The 19,474-nt window shown below is 45.8% G+C and overlaps 1 pseudogene; it reads left to right on the top strand.

Moving 5' to 3' along the window:
• The window catches only part of LOC147711702 (uncharacterized), a 133,718-nt pseudogene extending 114,726 nt beyond the window's left edge, over positions 1 to 18,992 (top strand).
• Positions 18,993 to 19,474: the final 482 nt, after the last annotated feature.

Here is a 19,474-nt window from a genome sequence, read left to right as displayed (position 1 = left end):
AGCAGGGTGATTCTTCCCGTGCTAATATTTTGAAAAAAGTCAGATATAATTGTGCATTCCCAAATTTCACTAAAATTTGCTAGAGAAATAGAATAAATACTGCAGCAATAAGCATATTTCAATTACCATGCAACTGAGAAAAGGAGAAGTCTGCAATCAATTTAAAGAAAAACACACCAATGCTGCGCTATCCCCTGGGGAGTGGGAGGGGGAGGAAAGACGCAGGGAGGGAGGAGGGGATGAAATTTTGACTAAAGATGGTGGACAGAGACGTATGGAGGTAGGGAAGGAAGAACCGGAGCTAAGAAGGGATGAAATAGGGAGAGAATCCGCTGAAAAACTGTAATGAAGAAAGAAGTGAAGGCAAGAGGGAAGAAAGCAGCCAGGAGAAAGGAATTAAAGATGGACGGAATATAGCTGAGAGGAAAGGAGGGAGTGGGAAGGCGCAGAGCGGCAGAAATTAGAGACACCGCCTGGCGGCCGTGAAACTGAAAGCACGGCCGGCCGGCCGTGAAAAAGCCTTTGATGCAGCAGGGGGCAATTAGGGGAGGAGAACGGCTGGGCTGGCGGCATCATGCTGACGATTTGATGCTGTGCACGCGCATTTTAACTCATTGCGCTTGCGCAATGAGTTAAAAAGCACATGCACTGCATGGAATCGCCAGTGGAATTATCCAGTGGTTAATCTCTGGATAAGCCACTATAGAGCTTCGCCAGCTATGCGCAAGCGCATCAGCAGGCGAGCCCTAAAAAGCACTGTGAGGACTGATCTAATTATAAAGGACCATGATCTAAACTTCTGGAGGTTAAATGACCCAAGACCAACAATACATATTATCGAGGTGTTGGGCTCAACAGCGATGTCTTTCTTCCCTATACGTCCCACATCCCCCACAGTCCTTCCCCAGAAGAAGCTTGATGAGAAGAAAGGGGTTACCTGAGCAGAAGAAACAGAGCTAGACTGAGTGGCCCAGCCCTCCCTGTTAGGATCTTGCTTCTCAAGAAGGACCATAGTAACAGACAATGCCAAACAATGGCTCACATAAAAGCACCATAGGGCCAATACATGGTAACTCTTTAACAATGCAAGGGTGTTATAAATAACACACATGGGTGGGGGTAAGAGAGCAATGAGAAAGAGAAGAAAATTTAGCAGCAGAAGGAGGGAAACCTTGGCTGACCAACAAAGAAAATATCATGAGTGCCCTACCAAGTTGTAGGAGCATCAAAGACTAAGGGTGTGTTAAATTCTCTTAAACAAATTAAGAGCTATTCCTTAAAGTTGTCCCATTCAAGTTGCAAAATCTCGAATCTGGTATAGAGCAGAGAAAGAAACAAGGACTCAATACTGAAGAATCTAATCTATGGGTGGTGGTAGCCCTAGACTTGGTCACTAAGATTCAGGGCAAAGAAGTGATTGTGCTGCCCATATCTGTAAAGTCATAGTAGATAATTAGCACCTGAACAGGAATGATTTCTGATACATAGGGTCCTATTTATGAGGCCGTTGCATCACTCTGCACCACACAACGCAAACCTTACGACAGATTATTGAAGCCACGCAAAGCCACTTTGCGTGATTCTGAGTGGATTTAAAAATCTGGAGTAAAGCAAAGCAGCGCAAATCTCTGAGTTGAGTTACTCTGCCCTGGCAAAGTATTCCATGGGCCTTGCCTGGTTGTTCCCATGAAACGCCCATGGGTTTTAACACATGCCAAGTTTTACAAGAACTTGTAAACTTAGGGATGCCTGAAACTATTACACTTTCCCAGGGGAGGCAAAACGAGGAGAAATATCTTTATTTCTCCCTCTTTCTATATGTGCTGCCTTCTGCAGCACACATAGAAAGATGAATATGCCTCCCAGGTTTATTTTTGTGCAGGAACATGTCCTTTCTTTCACAAAAACAATCCTACATGAAATGGAGGATCGCTTAAACCATGGTGCGAGAGTGCCTGCGCTGACACTAGGCTGCCAAAAGGGCACCAACGCAAAGGAAAGTACAGGAATGTGCATTATTGCCTTAAAAATATGGCACGTTCTTGCCCTTTCCCTGTCATGCAGTGCAGCGCAGCATGGTGACTTGCTGCACTGGACTGCGTAACTTCCCCATAAATGAGGCCTAAAATGTGTGGTAAACAAGAAAGTCCAAAAACCAACACACTGCAAACCTAGAGACACTTCTAGAAATGGAGAAGTAGGTTTGCTAATGACTGCACAAGCACTCACATAGCACAACTCCATTTTATAGTTATTGTACCAGCTACTACCAGGGTGGAGGGGCGGAGGCGCTGGGGCAAGTCGACACACGAAGGAATGGTATGATTAAATAAATAAATAATACCTAATGTTTCGTCTTTCGTCTTCCCCCCCCCCCGGCGGCGCACTGCCTCACCGCGCTAACCTGAGCCAGCCGCCGCTGGTGCTTATGCAAAACTTTAAGAAATCTAATCTCAAATTGTGTCAGAGGTTCATTCCAAGGTTGAGTCAAGAGTAATTTCATCCAAACTATAAGATGGGTCCATGACAGTAATATCGATGGGCAGAATGTTGTGAGCTCCTTGTCCATCATCTTAGTGGGCTACAGTGACAGCAATATCCCTCAGGATCTGTTGAATAAGGCTCTGGCAATTCAACTGTCAGCTTTGAAAGTCAACTGTGGCACCAGGTACGGAGCACCTTGCTATACTATAAATCATTCTATCCGAAAGCTGATCCTAAATGCAGTCCTGGGTAATGCGCTCTGATTTCAGTCATGCAAATTCAAACCACCTATCTCTTTTTGGGTTTCACCCATAAAATCAGATCAAAATAGTTTGAGCATATTAACTTTGCTATGTGTGGCTCTCATTGAGAGCCTTTATCATTTACCCTTAACTCTAAATCTGGAAACTCACTGCTTTGACTATCAACAGTTGATAACAAAGGGGAATATTATCAAGGGGGTTTATCTCCGCTTTTTTGGCTTTAAAAGCCAAGAAAGCGGAGATAAAATTACCTCCCTATTACCTAGCTGTCGCTAACACCAGTTAGCGACAGCTAGTAGGAGATAGCGACCATCTTGGGCCCCACTTTGCATGTCAGTGATATTTATCACTAATGACATGCAAAGTGGGCGTGCCAAGATGTTAGCGACTGAAAACAGTTGCTAATATCGCTATCTCCTATCTCCAAAAGCTAACATCTGCCCAGAGCAGTTCTTAGCCATGTTATCCAATGGGAGGTGGCTAACATGGCTAAGAGCATTATCTCAGTAATGCATGAATATAGCAGACTTTTCAGTGATATTCATGCATTGCGGCCGATTTCTATCGCATTTGCGATAAACCTTGGTAATACCAAGGTTTATCTGCGATAAAAATCGCCACAGCTCAGCGGTATATTTTTGTCTCTAACCAAGCAATAGCGATAATTATCGCTATTGCTTGGTAATATGCCTCAAAACTTGTTACCCACTGTTGCTATGTCATAAAGGCCTTTGAGGGCCAGACTGAGAGGCCTCGATGAGAGCCTGTCTGCACAGTGCTGTTTGTCCAGTTTTACTGAAACCAGGAACTACAGCTGCAGAAGGGGTAAGGAAGGGAGAGAAGGTGATGTCGTTGATTAAGGATGGCAGATAAGGTATATTTTTTCACATTTGCATCAGGTAGGAGCGGCCAGGTCATATATGACTCCCCCATTACTATGCAGCTCCTATGTAGCAATTGAAAGCAGGTGTAGATGCTATTAGAGGTTACACATAACAAACTTATAGATGGGTAAAAAGTGAATTACACAGATGTTTTTCATCTCGGGGTTCTGAGTGACATCATAAACAACTTGAGCTACATATTTAACATAACATGTGTATTTGTAAAGAAGATGCTCAACCCGAAAGGGGCATCTTGGCACCTAATAGCATATGTTTATTGTTACCCAACTGAATGATACTCATTTTATTGACCTCAGAAAGGATGGTTAGACCCGCTGGGATTTGAAGCAGTGACTATGAGGTTGAACAATGACCCCTGCAGTGGATGCTTTAGTCCACTGAGCTACCACTCCCGGCTTCGGACTTCTTTTCTATTTGAAATGACTTCCAACCCCTAGGTGAAAAATATCCCTGCAATTCATTGTTACCCATCTATAATTCTATATATGTGTAAACTGTGAAAATATTTCTTATTGACAAGACAGTGAGAGCCTCCTAACTCTAGTCAAAATGAACATTGGCAAAGCTATGTTCCTTGAATGTCTTGTGATTGAATTGGTTTAAATTTGCTAATTTTGACCTCATTTTATCTGGGAGTGGGAGGGTGTTAATCCCAATTCAGATAATAACATGTGTTACCAGCCATATCAGTATTGCATAACCTGCATTCTGAATGTTCGTTCACCTTCCTGACATTTCAACTTCAAAAAGCAGGTAGAGTTTGATGTGAAAGAGCCTGGAAATGAGAAATTACTTTGAGACTCAGATGGGAAAATATCAACTTTTATAAAAGCCTCAATTTTTCAAGGCAAGTATATTCGTATTTCTGCACCTCAGAATTATTAGTATGGAGAAGTTTGTCTTTTCTAGAAGGTAAGAACCTTAGTTAGCTGATCCATAGCCCTGCCTAACTATCTGTAAGCATTTGGTCAGCAGTAGCTCGCTTGCACCCTAACCCTCTGGGCCTCTTGTTCAACAAGGACAAAATCACTGACATTTATTAAAATGTCATTGTCACTTGATTTAGTATTCTTTACAAACACTTTTTGCTACAGTCGTGTGCATACATACTACCTAAGTGTAAGAAGAATAAATTGTTGCCTTGAAAATTCTTTGTAATTCTAGCTCAAGGCCAGAGCTACACTGTCAAGGGGCACATTCCCCCCCCCCCCAAAATATTTATTATTTTTGCATTTGCTTTATGATTTATAAGTTTACAGTTTACACTTTCGCTCCTTCTCTCGTGAGTCTGTGGTAACAATTTATTAAAGTATTGGTAAAGCCAATAGGTGTGGCTTTACCTACTGATTGCTTTTGCCAGTGTTTTTTCCTGATGCTATTTAGCATTGGCAAAAAGAAATGCTTTGGAAAAGGGGAAAAGGTATGGTGACTTGTATGTGTGCATGCATCATGGTGTATATGCGTTTTCTTCATGAGGCTATGACACTACATCAACACAAACAGGGGCAGTGACTTGATGGGGCTGACCTGTTGTGGTCCATGCCATTTTAATAGTCCTAGTTTGGTACTAGGAAATTTCCCTACACAATACGAATCTTATTGGAAGAGGAAGCCTCGCCCACTTTTTGTGGCATACTGCATCATAGGCAAACTCTCCTCAACTTGGCTGGATGGTACCAACTGAGCGAACGCGACCTCGAAAAAAGAGATGGAGGTCTTAGATAAAATTGTACTAGACAGTAAAGGATCCAGACAACTAAAAATACCTAGAGGTAAACCCAGGCTATCACCTTTATTAATGGGAACCTTTGGTAGAGTTTAAAAACAATAATGGGATGGCGGGCAGGCTTAATGGCCCAATCCATCCATGTTGCATCAACATATTTCTGCCCTATTCTTAGCCAATTCAGGTCATGGGCAATTTTCAGGCCCAAGGGATCCCTGATAATCTGACTTACCTAAAGTCAGTAAGTGCAGTGCAAAATTAGTAATGTCAAGATGAGTCCTAACTTGGATATAATTAGTGCTTCCTAAAATCAATGGAGAACAAATGTTTGTTACAACTTACTTTTCTTGGACACATCGGATCTAAAGTCTGGTACTTGCAAATATCAGTACATGGGGAAACATATCTTTTTCAAGTATAAGTGACACTGCACTACTCACAAAAACGAACACATATGCTGAGTGAATGCAAACATGCATGTGACGATCTGCATATTGCTCTAGTTTAGGGCATACCATGCTTCCTTGTCTTGGGTCAGATGGTGCCCTCTGTAGTCGCACACTGGTGATAAATGGAAGATTCTCTTGGTTATGACCCATGTCTGTGAAATTAAAAGGAACCGTAGTCACCTACAGATATCTAGTAGGCCCTAGAGCAGGGGTCTCCAAACTGGTCCTGGAGGGCCGGATCCATGCCAGATTTTTAAAATAACTACATGTATCTCAATGGGGATATCCCAAAAATCTGGCATGGATCCGGCCCTTCAGGACCGGTTTGGAGACCCCTGCCCTAGAGTGTACAGAAGTAGTGAGTACATTGTATAATGGCCCTTGATCATAATAATGGGTGGCACTTGTGAGTTAGATCCTCAATATTTTTAAGGTACACTATTAGAGGTAAATTGGCATTTGTTCACACCTTACTGTTTTATGTTTGCTAATATAAACAAACCGTTGCTCATCTCCAGGAAATAAAGAGTCCTCCACAGGGTGTATAATTGCTAACGATCAATATGTGAGCTAGTGATTGAAAATTTCATCCATTTAGGTTTGCAAGGCGTCTTTGCATGAGTACTAACTTTGTGTGGAATCCCCAGAAACTGTAACCAGGGTCAGATTTTGGCAATATATATATTCAGTTGGACGCACATGAATCCTAATCATTGGTAGCAGTGGGAGCTACTGAGGTTTGGAGGTTTTTTTATACTTTCAGCATCACAATCATTGATGGCAGTGGGAGCCTTATAAGAATATCCTATGTGGGTTATGCTCTACCAAAAAGTATTAGCGAGCTGCTGTCAATGTAGACTCCGTCCCCCAATCCAGAGACTTCCTCTTACTTCATCAAGAGGTACATATAGTGGCGGCTGCACCATATGTGCAAATGAGCGTCGCCCCACTCTCTGCAGGAGCAGAAAAAGTGAAAAGTAAAATGGTAATAAACTGTATTTACTACCATTTTATTTTTTCAACTGGCAGCCCAAGCTGTGAAGTCAGGGCGGGCCATTGCTGCAGATTGGCAGCAGAGAGGAGTGGCAGCAGTTTAAAATGGGCCTGTCACTTTAGCCGGCTGTCTTGTGAAGTCCAGCCTAACATGCGCGCTTTTAACCTCTCCAACCCAAGCTGTCTTAGACAGCCGGGTGGAGAGAAGGCACAGCACCCAGTGCCTGAAAGAGAACTGTTGCAGCCCACTCCAACCAATCTTGGCGGTACTCTAATGTTGCATTAGAGCAGCATCTGGATAGATTAGGGGGATGCTCTAGGGCTCTGGCTGACTGGAGAAGGACACCAGGAGAGTGTGCAGGCAGTAGGTAAGTACATTTTTTTTCTCATATATTCAAATTGTATAAACAGTAACTAAATTGCTAACATGCATTACATTAATGTTTTAATTTTAACTTCACACTTTATCTTTAAAATGTTAATGTAATGCCTGACAGTGATTTAGTGACTTTTTATAGCTTGCGCGAAAGCATTTAATTTATTTTGCTCTCGTCGGCTGCTCAGTGGAACCTCTTTGACTCAATGATAGGCAGTGTGAGAAACTCGCACTGCCTTCAGCCTCGACTCCTGAGACCTCAGTCGTGGGTCGTTAAAAATACTGGCCCTCATTTATGAAAAGTGATGCATCCTTGCGTAGGCGCAGGGATGCGTCACAATTCCGTACGACGCGCTGCGTCAGAATGTTGCGACGCGGATGCGTCAGATTAATGGAATGGCGCATCATGTCGCAAGTGATGCCGCAAGGCGGAAAAAAGTGACGCAGACGCTGCCGTCCTGACGCACCGAAAAGTGACGTAAGTGCGGGAAAAGTGCCGTAAGTCGCAATCGCGGAACTGACGCAAGTGTACGCGTCGCTGCGCCACTTTCACGTTGCGTCAGAATCCGGAAAACGCCAAAAATTGCTACCATGGAGCATGAAGGACACAGCAGCAGTCAAGGGAACCTTCCACATGGCAGCCAGGATGCCCAACCTTCAACACAGGGAGAAACACATGGAAAGAGGAAAAGAAAAATTAATTTCAGTGCTGAGGAGAACAACATACTCATAAATGAGGTGACAGACTACCAGCACCAGCTTTTTGCAAGTTCCAAGTTGCCACTATCAAAAAAAGAGGCTATTTGGCAGTCCATATTGACAAAGGTCAACTGTGTAGCCCAATCTAGGTGGACAGTTATTGACCTCAAGAAACGCTGGAATGACATAAAGTGCAGAACAAAAGAAAAAATGGCAAAAAACCTCAAAGAAGCTGGGGTGACAGGAGGAGGCAGCCCATCACAACAGGAAGAGCTGGATGACCTTGAGGAGTGGGTTGCGGCGGTCATCCCAGACGAGTTGGTGGTTGGAATTCCAGGACAGGACAGTGCAGAGCATGAGGAACTGCAAGACACACAGTGTAAGTCCCTACAAGGGGAAATGTGCAAAGAAGGTAATGTTGTGCAGTGCATAAACTAAGGTGTCTGGCTCAATTACTGACGTGTTGTGGAAAGAGAAGTCATGCAATGTCATGAACTGTGAAGGGTCTTCAAAAAGTATTGTACCAGGGACATGCACATGTTACATTTGGTAAACACCTACCCCTGTCAAAGTAAAAATATATTTTCCAAAGTGAAGTCCCAGCCCACTGCTGCACCTGACAAGTGCCACACGCAGGTGCAAATATACAACTACCCTCATGAAATACCAATCACACAACATCCTGCAACAGACCGAGTCTCACACTTGTATAACCTGGACTGCTACCACTGTGCTGGCAGGATGTTATTTTGTTCATGTAGTGGTGGCACAATGTGCCACACCCACAATAATAGGCCACAGACAGCCATGTAACATAGTACAACATATCATGTCATTGCATCATTCCCACATTAAAGTGTGAGAAAGCACAATTCCAGGGCTGTTGCTAGGGGTGTACCCAGAAACATCCATGTCCAATTGACAATGTACAATAGCAAAGTCAAACTGTAACTATCACGCTGCGCCACAAAGATATGCATACACAGGGTCTGTGTAAGGCATGCACAACCTGAATAAATACTTACTCTTCCCTCTCTGATATACCCAACATATCGCTTTTGCATTCAAGTATACACATAGAAAGCGGAAAAATCTTTTGATGACTGCATCATGCAGGAATGTGTCCCTTCCATGCACACCAACACTGATCCCCTGCACCGCTGGACCCCCTGCAACATGGTGCAAGTTTGCCTGGGTCGGCGCATGCCAAGCATTGTGCAACTGTGTCGTTGTGAAGGACAGGTGACACCAATAAAGAGACCCTACTCATAGTCACCCCATGCAGGCCCAAAATCTGTCATTGTACGACTTTGTGCATGATGGTTTCAGCCCATCAAATGCATATGTAAGGGAAAGTACTCAGGAATGTTACTCAGCATGTGAAGCCCTGTGCCACATTACAAAAGCATCATGCATAACATATGCATGGTGGGTCTGCACATCCCAAAAAAAATATCAGTAGTGGTGATGTGCAATCCATCCAAAATTTGGAAATACATTAGCATCTGGCAATTGTGTCAGTACCTCACACCTGCATCATGGTAGGTATAGGGGTGAGGCAGTGTCACCGGGAGAGGCCTGCACCAAGGTTTGCTGTACTTGAATGATGTTCCTCACATGAATGCATGACTTAAGCACTGACCAGCTACGTCTGGATGAATGACGTATATAACATGAATAACAACATGTATTGACATACAGTGAATACAGCACATCTATGTTGTCACGACCATGGGAATAACATAAGTGTACCAATGGTGTTCTTGCAGTGAAAGAACATCCAACATCAATAGTGTGCAGGAATGCGCACCATCTCACCGAATGCCTCCATTCATGGTCTGTACCTATGCATGCACTGCAGCACACCTATATTGCAAGGGGTGCAGTCCAGCTGCTAAACATCCAGCAAATATGCACCATAGTTAATTATACAAATGGATCATCAGCCAGTCTGCAGCGCTGTTTGTGTAGCTTAAGTGCCAAGAATGTTTAATCACATTAGTAAGCTGTTGCATACAGATGAGAGCAAATGCTCAGGAGTGATAGCAACTTCTATGTCAATGGCATTGCATGTCCCAACAAAACTATGGCAATGACATGCAAAGTAGGCCTGACGTATCCAAATAATGCCAACAAGTTCACTAACTGCACCTTGCAAGATTAGCAAGGCTGTCACAGACATGAGAGAAACAAGCAACCTCATGCAAATGCACAATAGCTCCCGGAATGTAAAGCCACAACATACATGTCTCTAAGGAAGGTGACAATTCGTGACACAACATATATGCATGGGAGTGGTACTGGACAGCGCTGCAAACAAGGTTACAGGGTTGCCCTGTGACAAAGATACACTCAACAAATGTGCAACAACAACAATATTGTGTGCATTCCTATGGCGCAACCATGAAAATTGTTGCTGCAAGAAGACAGCGAGGCAACACTTCTCACCATGTCTCTCCTTGCAATAGCATGGATGTACAGTACCCACTGGACATTGCTCCATGATTCAAGCAATGACAGATCCATTACAAATCATAATGTCAGTGTATGCACAACCATGCCGCAACTCCACCAATGCATAGTGGCAGACGATGTCAATGGCACTGCCTACATACATGGCTGCCATGAGGTAGGGGGAAAGTAGGGATGCAAGTACATTCATGAGGGGTGCAGAAATGATGGTGTCATTCGAGATCCTAACAGTGCTATTTGTGTGCTGTAGTGTCACAAGTATTTAAGCATTGGTGGACTGTCTTTGCACAAGGAGTGGATGAGATATCATGCAGTGTCCTTGCTCCAGCTGCAAGAGGGTGCAAGGATGGCAGTGGTGATTGCTGGTCAAGTCACATATGTCATGCATTCAATGATGGTAGTGCCAGGAGAGTATGAAGTCAGACCTGAATCAGAAGTACCTGCAGCCGTACTACAGCTACTTAACCGTGTCCTGTTCAGTGGTATGTTGAGGTCCCTTGATGCTTGTGTCTGATGTCAGTGAAGTTAACCTGGAGGTGTTGTTGGTCAGGTACCTTAACCTGCTGAGGTGGAACTGGAGGTCATTGAGAGGGATGCTGTCTGTGGATATCACACACTGGGGTGCAATGATGTCAACAATGGTGTTGGAGAATGGAGCACATGGCCTGTGTGTCCTGCACATGAGTGTGCTGCTGAGTATGGCCATGGGCCTGGTCACGATAATGTAGTTGTCGTAGTACATGGTCAACCATGGCACATTAGAGTGCCTGCTCATTCTGAGTGTACCAGTGTATGGGTTAACAATGCCTCTTCCATGATTGTCGTGCTGCCACATGCAGGTGACACAGAAGTTGTCAGTGACAGTGATGGTGATGTCTGTAGCAGAGTTACGTCCTGGCAGGTGAGGTGGCGTACAGGGTTGAAGGTGAGGAGGTAGCTGACATTGTATTGTTGCAGTGTCCAAGAGGAATAAACCTTGGTTCACAGGGTGGACCTGAGCCAGTCAAATGCAAACAGCGTAGACTATGGTTGCCGTAGTCTTTTACGATGACCATTTCAATGTATGCTGCACAATGTCAACAATGCAATGCATGTGTACTAAAATATAATTTCAAAATACTTCTTTGTGACCCCAATTATGTTGTGATGTAAGTACTACATGTGGTAATGTGTGTCAGTATGAAAAAAAAAGAAATTGTGACAAATCTTAAAAATAACAAAAATGTGCATTTATGTGTCAAATAATAACAATTGGTTGTGTCATGGGGGGACATATGTCTGAACTATTATTTGTATAGATGTACATCATGAGAAATAGGGGATGAAATGTTGACAATATGAACAAATGCTGTGTATATATTTTTTGGCTCTGAAAAATGGTGTGTGCATTCCTCACTAATCTGACTCAATTGTGTGTGTCGTGGTTGTTCTTAAAGGAATTTAATGCTTCAGGTCTGGGTGTGTGGTGACAAGGCTAGTTTGTCTGTGTACTCACTGAACTTTGAACAGTGTAATTAAAGTCTCCGCTGTGCAACACCTACTCTACAGTTGCAACATGCCTAGTATTAACAATGAATTCAATGGAATGTGATGACATGGCATGTTTCGGTATTATGTATGTGCCTTTTGGTACAAGAGTGTCACACCTGCTCTGCATGGGGGCACAGTGGCAAACATTGGCAATTGGGGGGGGGATAGCTGTGAGTTAACAAATGCAGGAAAGAACAATCAAAGTCTTATGGATGCAGGGATGTGTGTGTGAGTGTGTGCTGCAAAACATATAGTGGCCGATTCACAGAATGAACTTAAGACTCAATCCAAAACTTACTACTATATTGGTATTCACAGAATGCACTTACTAATTTTAGCATTCACAGAATGAACTTACTACTTTTGGTATTCACAGAAGTTAGGATTTTGTTTTAAGTTTCTCTGAAGACAGACTTAAGACAGACTAAAGGCAAAATCCTAACTTCCGTGAATACCAAAAGTACTAAGTACATTCTGTGAATGCCAAAAGTAGTAAGTGCATTCTGTGAACACCAAAATAGTATTAAGTTTAGGATTGAGTCTTAAGTTTGTTTTGTGAATCAGGCACTCATTGAGTGAAGTCTGACCTCAAAGCTGTGTCCCATTTCTCTGGAGCCTATACAACCCTGCCTTTGTGTCACGTAAAAGGAATTAGCCAGCCAGGCTCACTACTCTGAGTCAATCACAACGCTGTGAAGTGCTGGTGTGACTGGTAATAGGAAATGGGATAAGTCATGCAGCCACATGCTGGAGTGTCGGCCATGTTTGCCATGGAGGGTGAAATACAGCCTGCATACCAAACATGGAAGTGGGTATTACTGCTCTGGTCCTCATGGGTGGCACCTGAGTCATCTTGCCAATATGCACATGACCCACCTCATCTTAGATGTCCCCTACCCACCCTCCCATGCCATGATGACACATAGCATGATCACATCAGTCACTCATCCCTTGTGTCTCCATAATAAGTCAGTTCAGTGTTCTCATCTGAGCCCACACTCCACATATGGTCTATGAACTACCACTAAGACCCCCACCCCTGTCTACATGTGTTCCGTCATCACTGAATATTGTACCTCACAATTACCCTACTCCATGTCAGCCGCTGTGCAAGCGCACAGCAGATGCATGTACATGGTGTGCTGAAGGCAGGCCTATGGCAAGTCTGAATGCGCACATCTGGGTCCCAAATGCAATCATTTCCAGTAGCAACTGATATACAGTCATTCACTGATGCAGCTCAGCCAGCCTCCATGCACTCATACATGGTAAACATTGGAGAATGACAACAGGCCTTTGCAAACATGACCCGCAGACATTTCACATGCCTACACTGCTGACAAACCTCAACCACCACCCTGGTCTCAAACACAGCCAACACCAGCGTTACTGCAAGTGAAAGTCACACCTGGATACACAACTGCGCATACCAGACCTCCACCCTCTGCAAGCCTAACAAACAGCACTACAGGGACACGGCATGGTAGAGCACTGATCTCTAAGAAGCAAGACGCACCAGCAGATACCTTGGTAAGAACTGTATGAACACCAAGACACCTGAAATGTAAAACACATACATGGACGCAATGAGGGAGTACCACAAAAAAATAATCCAGCATAATGGAAAGTCCTGCAAACTCGTCAAGGTCCTGCATGAATAAAACAACCCATGCTGCAAAGCTACAGACATCACCCTGGCACTACAGACCTGTGATAAGTGTCCAACAAAGTTCACCATAAATAAAAAAATGTCACTACAACAACTTTGCCGTACACATGAGATGCCACAGGCAGCACCACGCAAACCTCTCCCAACACAACAGCCATACTACCATACCCACCGGGACACCAGTCACAGCTCAATGCACCCCCTCCAACATGAGAAATAGCCACCTGTGGGATCACTATAGCTCTGTCCTCATCACATCAACAACAGCACCAAGATCACCCTATTCACAGTCACAGGTGACATCTGCACCCTCCAGGACCAGGAGCTGTGAGTGTGCTCCGACACAGACTAACACCACACAGATTTGCTACACTACATGAAGCAGGATTCCAAGGAACAACGCTTAACTGGGTCACTCATCCCAGCAAGAGGCCCAAGGATCAGACTGACAACCTTCGCCTTTAAAATCACGTCATTCCAATGCTGAATACAAGAGGGACCATCTATGTGTCTGACCCTTGTCAACATCAACAGGGCTGCCTCAGCGCCATTTGAAACCAAACACAGCCTCAACATTGTATCCATTGCTGATGACAGACAGCTCATACTCTCTCACACCTAAGACTACACCAACCAAACACTTGAAATACATTGAGGAATGCATTACGTTGCAGTCTGCATGAACCACAGCTGTATGAAATCAAAATCAGAGAATACAGAAGTCCGTGTCCTTGGAACAACTCCTTCAGCATGTAAAAACACCTGTTGGATCTACCACTCTGATAGGAAGGGGCTGCCGCTACCGCTCAAACAGACAGGTCTTGATGAGTCTTCTGAATGGGAGTAGGTCCTGGGTCTGCCGTAGGTGGGCCGGGAGGGTGTGCAAGGTCTTGGCTGCGAGGTAGGACAAGGATCTGCTGCTGGAGGTTGGTCATAGGATGCGGTGGACAGTGGTGAGGGGGAGGCGGGTGGAGCGGACCTGGCATGTGGGGGTGTAGAAGCTGAGTCTGCTGTACAGGTAGGCTGGTCCGGCCTACTGGAGTGCATTGTGTGTCTGGGTCTGGAGCTTGAAGCTGATCCACTTGCTGATGGGGAACCAGTGTAGGTCTCACATTTGGGGGATGATGTTGCTGCGGTGGGGGACGTTGACAATCAATGAGCCGTAAGTGTATTGGATGCGTTGCAGTAGTTGTAGGTGTTTGTCTGGGAATCCTGCGTACAGTGCATTGCGGTAGTCCAGTCTGCTGGTGCTCAGGGCCTGCGTCACAGTTATTGTTGTCTGGGGTGGGGATCCACTTGTAGATCCTGCATAGCATGCGGAGGCAGTTGTAGCTTGAGGAGGAGATGGCGTCGACCTGCTCAGACATGGAGAGGGAGGAGTACTGGATGTATTGTAAGTTGCGTGCATGGTCAGTGGGTGTTGTTGCTGTTCCCACTGTGGTTGCCCGACAGGAGTCGTCCCAGGCTCAGGGTGTGGGTCCGAGGATGAGGACCTGTGTCATGTCCAAGTACAGTTTCAGACTGCTGCTCCTCATCCAGTTGGTGAGGGACTTCATTCCCTCGTGGAGCTTTGTTCAGAGTGTGTGTGGGTCCCTGGTGATGGAGAGGATGAGCTGGGTGTTGTTGGTGTAGGAGATGATATAGAGGCTGTGATGGCGGCCCACGTGTACGAGCGGGACATGTACATGTTGAACAGTGTTGGGCTGAGGGATGACCCCTGGGGTACGCCGCAGATGATGTTGATGGCGTCCAATTTGATGGATGGGTTTCGGACACTCTGGACGCTCTGGGTTCTGCCGGAGAGTAAGGACGTGGTCCAGTCTAGGGCCTTCAATTGGAATCATGATTCTCGGAGGTGTGTCTTCAGAGTGTGATGGCATACCGTGTCAAAGGCGGTTGACCGGTCCAGGAGGAAGAGGGCTCCTGTCTTGGTGCTGGCTAGTTGCCGCATGATGTTGTCTGTGCCGGACATGTGGACTGTCTTGCTGCTGTATGTACGTATGAATCCGGACTGGGACGGGTCAAACATGTTGGGGTCTACCAGCTCGTGGCCCAATTGCATGTTGATGATTACCTAGATGACCTTCGTTGGGAACGTGAGCAGGGAGATGGGCCGTGAGTCCTCGAGGGCATTGCGGTGTGCCTTGTGCCTCTTGAGGAGGGCATTGCTTGTGGCGTGCTTCCATATTTCATGGAATGTTGCTGCATTGAAGAAGATGTAGATGAACTTGTGTAGTTGTGGTATGACCGCTTCCTCTGCTTTGTACAATAAGTGGTGTGGGGATGGTACTGCTGGTGATCCAGAGTGTATGGAGTTCATGAGCTTGTGTGTTGCGTCCTTGTCGACGTAGTACCAGGAGGTGCTGCGGTTGGCGCTGGTGGTCCTCGCCGGGGAGGTGGAGTCTGGCATAGTTGGGGTGGTTGTGGTGGTGAAGCTGTCGTCGATGTCACCAAACGTGCGCTGTGAGAAGATGGACAGTGAGTCCCACACTTCTTGTGAGGGTGGGATGTTGATAACGTTTGCGCATGGGTTTCTCTGTTCAATAACAATGCAGAAGACCTCATTGCTGTCGTGTGCATTGGTATCCAGACTGGCTTGGAAGGAGGAGCTCTTTGCCAATCTGTTGAGGAGGTGATGTATACATGTGGCGTCCTTGTGGACTGTGTGGTTGTGCAGTGTGTGTCCATGGAGCCATGTTCACTCCATCTTCTGGCATGTGCGCTGGTAGGTCTGGAGGTAGTCGGTGAACCGGGTGGCTCTGTTGCAGGCATGGCTGTTGGAGGGTAACGTGAGTGGGGCAAAGGTGTTGGTGCAGTCCTACATACACAGTCAGAGTTTTTGGGCACTGGCGACTGGGTTGGTGGGGTTATAGTTCGGGCTCTGGCTGAGGGGTGTGATCAGCTGGTCTACGTTTACTTTTACCCAGCATTGGTGAGGCAGCAGTTGTCTGCGGTGGTGTGTGATTGATTAATAGAAGGTAAAATTGATGCTGCGGTGGTCGGTCGAGTGCAGTTCAGTGGTGTGGTTGCAGGTGACGTGGGTGCCTGTTGAGAAGACAGGGTCCAGCTTGTGGCTGGCAGCGTGGGTTTGGTCCCGAGTTGTCTGCAGCCAGGTCTGGTGAGGTCGTTGATCAGTATGGTGGAGTTGTCGTCGTTGTTGTCCTTGAGGTGTAAGGTCAGGTCCCACAGGATGATGTAGTGCGTGGAGGGGAGTGCGTGGGTGCTGGCGAGGTCATTGATGGAGCAGCAGAACTGAGCACAGGGTCAGTGTGCTGTACACGAGGGTCCTCTGAGGGTGGTGTTGGGTGTCGGTGTGGATGTTCATGTGCAGGTGGGTGGCGGTGTTGATGGTATTGTCTGCATGGGTGCCGACCTTGAGGGTGGACTTGTGGTCGATGGTGACCCATCCACTAAATCAGTCAGCGCAATCCCTGCGGTTGAACTTGTAGCTGTCTGGGATGTCTATGGTGATGTTGGTCGCAGAGGAGTAGTTCCACCAGGTCACGTTTAATAATCACACATCTGGGGCGGAGGTGTCAAGCAGATCCCAGAGCCACATGGGCTGTGTTTGTGTGGAGTGGGTGTTGTGGATAATGCATCGGAGGTGGCTGGGTCCACTCCATGGGGGTTTGGTGGCTCAGTTGCATGTAAAGCTGCATGTGCGGCAGGAGAAGGGTCCCGTGTGTATGTTATTGTGGTGGCCTGGAAGCAAGTGTAGTATTGGCCGGCACTGAGTGCATGGAGGGTACAGGCGTAGTATTGGAGTCTGGTGTAGTGGCGTTAGTAGCCACAAGGGGTCCTGGCGCCGGGCATGGTCCAGGCGCAGATGGCTGCAGACGGGCTTGCTTAAGGTGTGCCTCTGGTGCGCAAGTAGCACAGTCGAGCAAAGTTTGGCACATATGGGGATGTGGGAGGGAGGAGCAGCTGGTAGGCGGGAGCAGCAAGTGTGCATGGGGTGGTGGAACAGTGGCAATGAAAACAAAATGGTGTGCAAACAGGGTGAAAAATAGTTGCACTGAGGCCACTAACGGGACACTAATATGGTGGTTCTGCACACCTGCCAGTGTGTACTCAGCAGCGGCAGCAGGGGCACACAGGGGGAGCTGGGTGTAGGTTGAGCAACATACCAGGAGCAATCTGTATTATCCAAATATAACGTAATTAGCATGAAGACACAGGAAATGAGCCACACACAAACAACACAGCCGTGATGGCTATGACAGGTGGGATGATGTGAGATGGTAAGAAATCGATGTCCCAGATCCTCAGTAATTGTGGCCTGATACCTGTTGCACACATATAGAGTGCAAAATATCGCTTGGACTTGCTACTGTGCTGGAATGTGTCCCCAATATACACCAACAAAACAGACATCAGGACATGCACTCAAGTTGAATGTTGCAAGTGTGCAAGCACTGTCTGCCCATGTGCCATGTTTTTTGACAAACATTTTGTATCCATCAAATGATTCATGCCATGTCATTTTAGGTAACATGAGTGATGATGTGTAGCTTTAACTTTGACATGTTGACACACATCAAAGTCAAAAAGGGTAGATGACTCAAACTTGTGCATCTGTACACCATATGTCAGACATGATCATAAACATACATCTATTTTTTATTTCAGGGCATGGTACACCTACTCATGAGCAGGAACCTATGTTTGAAATGATGAGGGCGGTGAAAGTGTACCAAGTCTGGACACAGGCCTCATCCAGGACCTGTTGGAATCAATACAAACTCCCTCTCCCCCCACAAGAAGGCAAAGCAGCACAGTGGGATCTCCGCTTCCCCAACATGGAAGCACTCCTACGCCACCTCCCACAACGTCTCTGCCTCACCAGTCGCCGAACGCGCTAAATTCCTTTGAACAACGTGTTGTGGATGTACAGGGTCAGTTGGCACAGGAGATGCGTAAAGGAATAGAGAGCATGGCAGGCACCCTAGAGGGAGTGCTCCGTTGCCTAACATCCAATACTGGCAGTGCGGAAACTGATAGCAGCAACGATGCACCACCACGTACTTTGTTTCACGCCATGAATGACATTTCAGAAGTCATGCAGCAGAGGCACAGACAAATGCCTAACACATGTGCCAGCCTTGAAGTGGCCAACAGGCTGAGGGAAATTCAGGACACCCTTAAAGAAATGAATGCAAAACACATACCTGACAAAATTGGCTGACTACCAACGGGATGTTACAGCTGTGCTTGAAAACCACCAAGTCATGCTCAGTGCATTTATGCGGTACCTGATGGGCATGGAACATGATGCAGGTACAATCCCATCAACATCTGCAGTCCCTGATGTGTCTATGCCTCCTGTGTTAACTGCACCACTGATTACACCATCAGCTGTGACAACAAACACATCGGATGAAGAAGAATCAGAAGATTGTCCAGTCCTCCGCAGAACCATGCGTTAGCATCACATATTGTACAATGACAATAAATAAACACTGTCTGGTGCTCATAATACTGACATTGTACCCCAGTAATGATGAATAACAAATTACTGCTAGGCAATGGATGAACAATACATTTTCTGTGGCCTCCCTCCATGAGGTGAACGTATGATGTTGACACTCCCCTATCACACAATAAAAAACTACTCACTCATGCATGTCACAAATGTCATGTTGATGTATGGACTGTGCATGTACATCCTCAACCCTACTGTATGTGTCCCTTGATGATCAGAGTCCTGTCATACCTTGCTACTTGCTAAGTTGTGTCACTTACATTAATTTGCAACCACAACATGCAATGTCCAACTGGCAACGTTCATGAAGTGACTAGTAATGTGTGTACTACAGCATTGCTAATGTGCAACATAACGAATTATGTCATAAGTTAGAATGACTAACACTACAAGTTTGTACAAAGAGGGGGTGAGTGGGAAAATCAG

The sequence above is a fragment of the Lissotriton vulgaris genome, chromosome 5 (genome assembly GCF_964263255.1).
Source record: "Lissotriton vulgaris chromosome 5, aLisVul1.2, whole genome shotgun sequence".
Classification (NCBI taxonomy): domain Eukaryota; kingdom Metazoa; phylum Chordata; class Amphibia; order Caudata; family Salamandridae; genus Lissotriton; species Lissotriton vulgaris.
The sequence above is the reverse complement of the archived record's forward strand: the minus strand, read 5'-3'. Positions and strand labels throughout refer to the sequence as shown.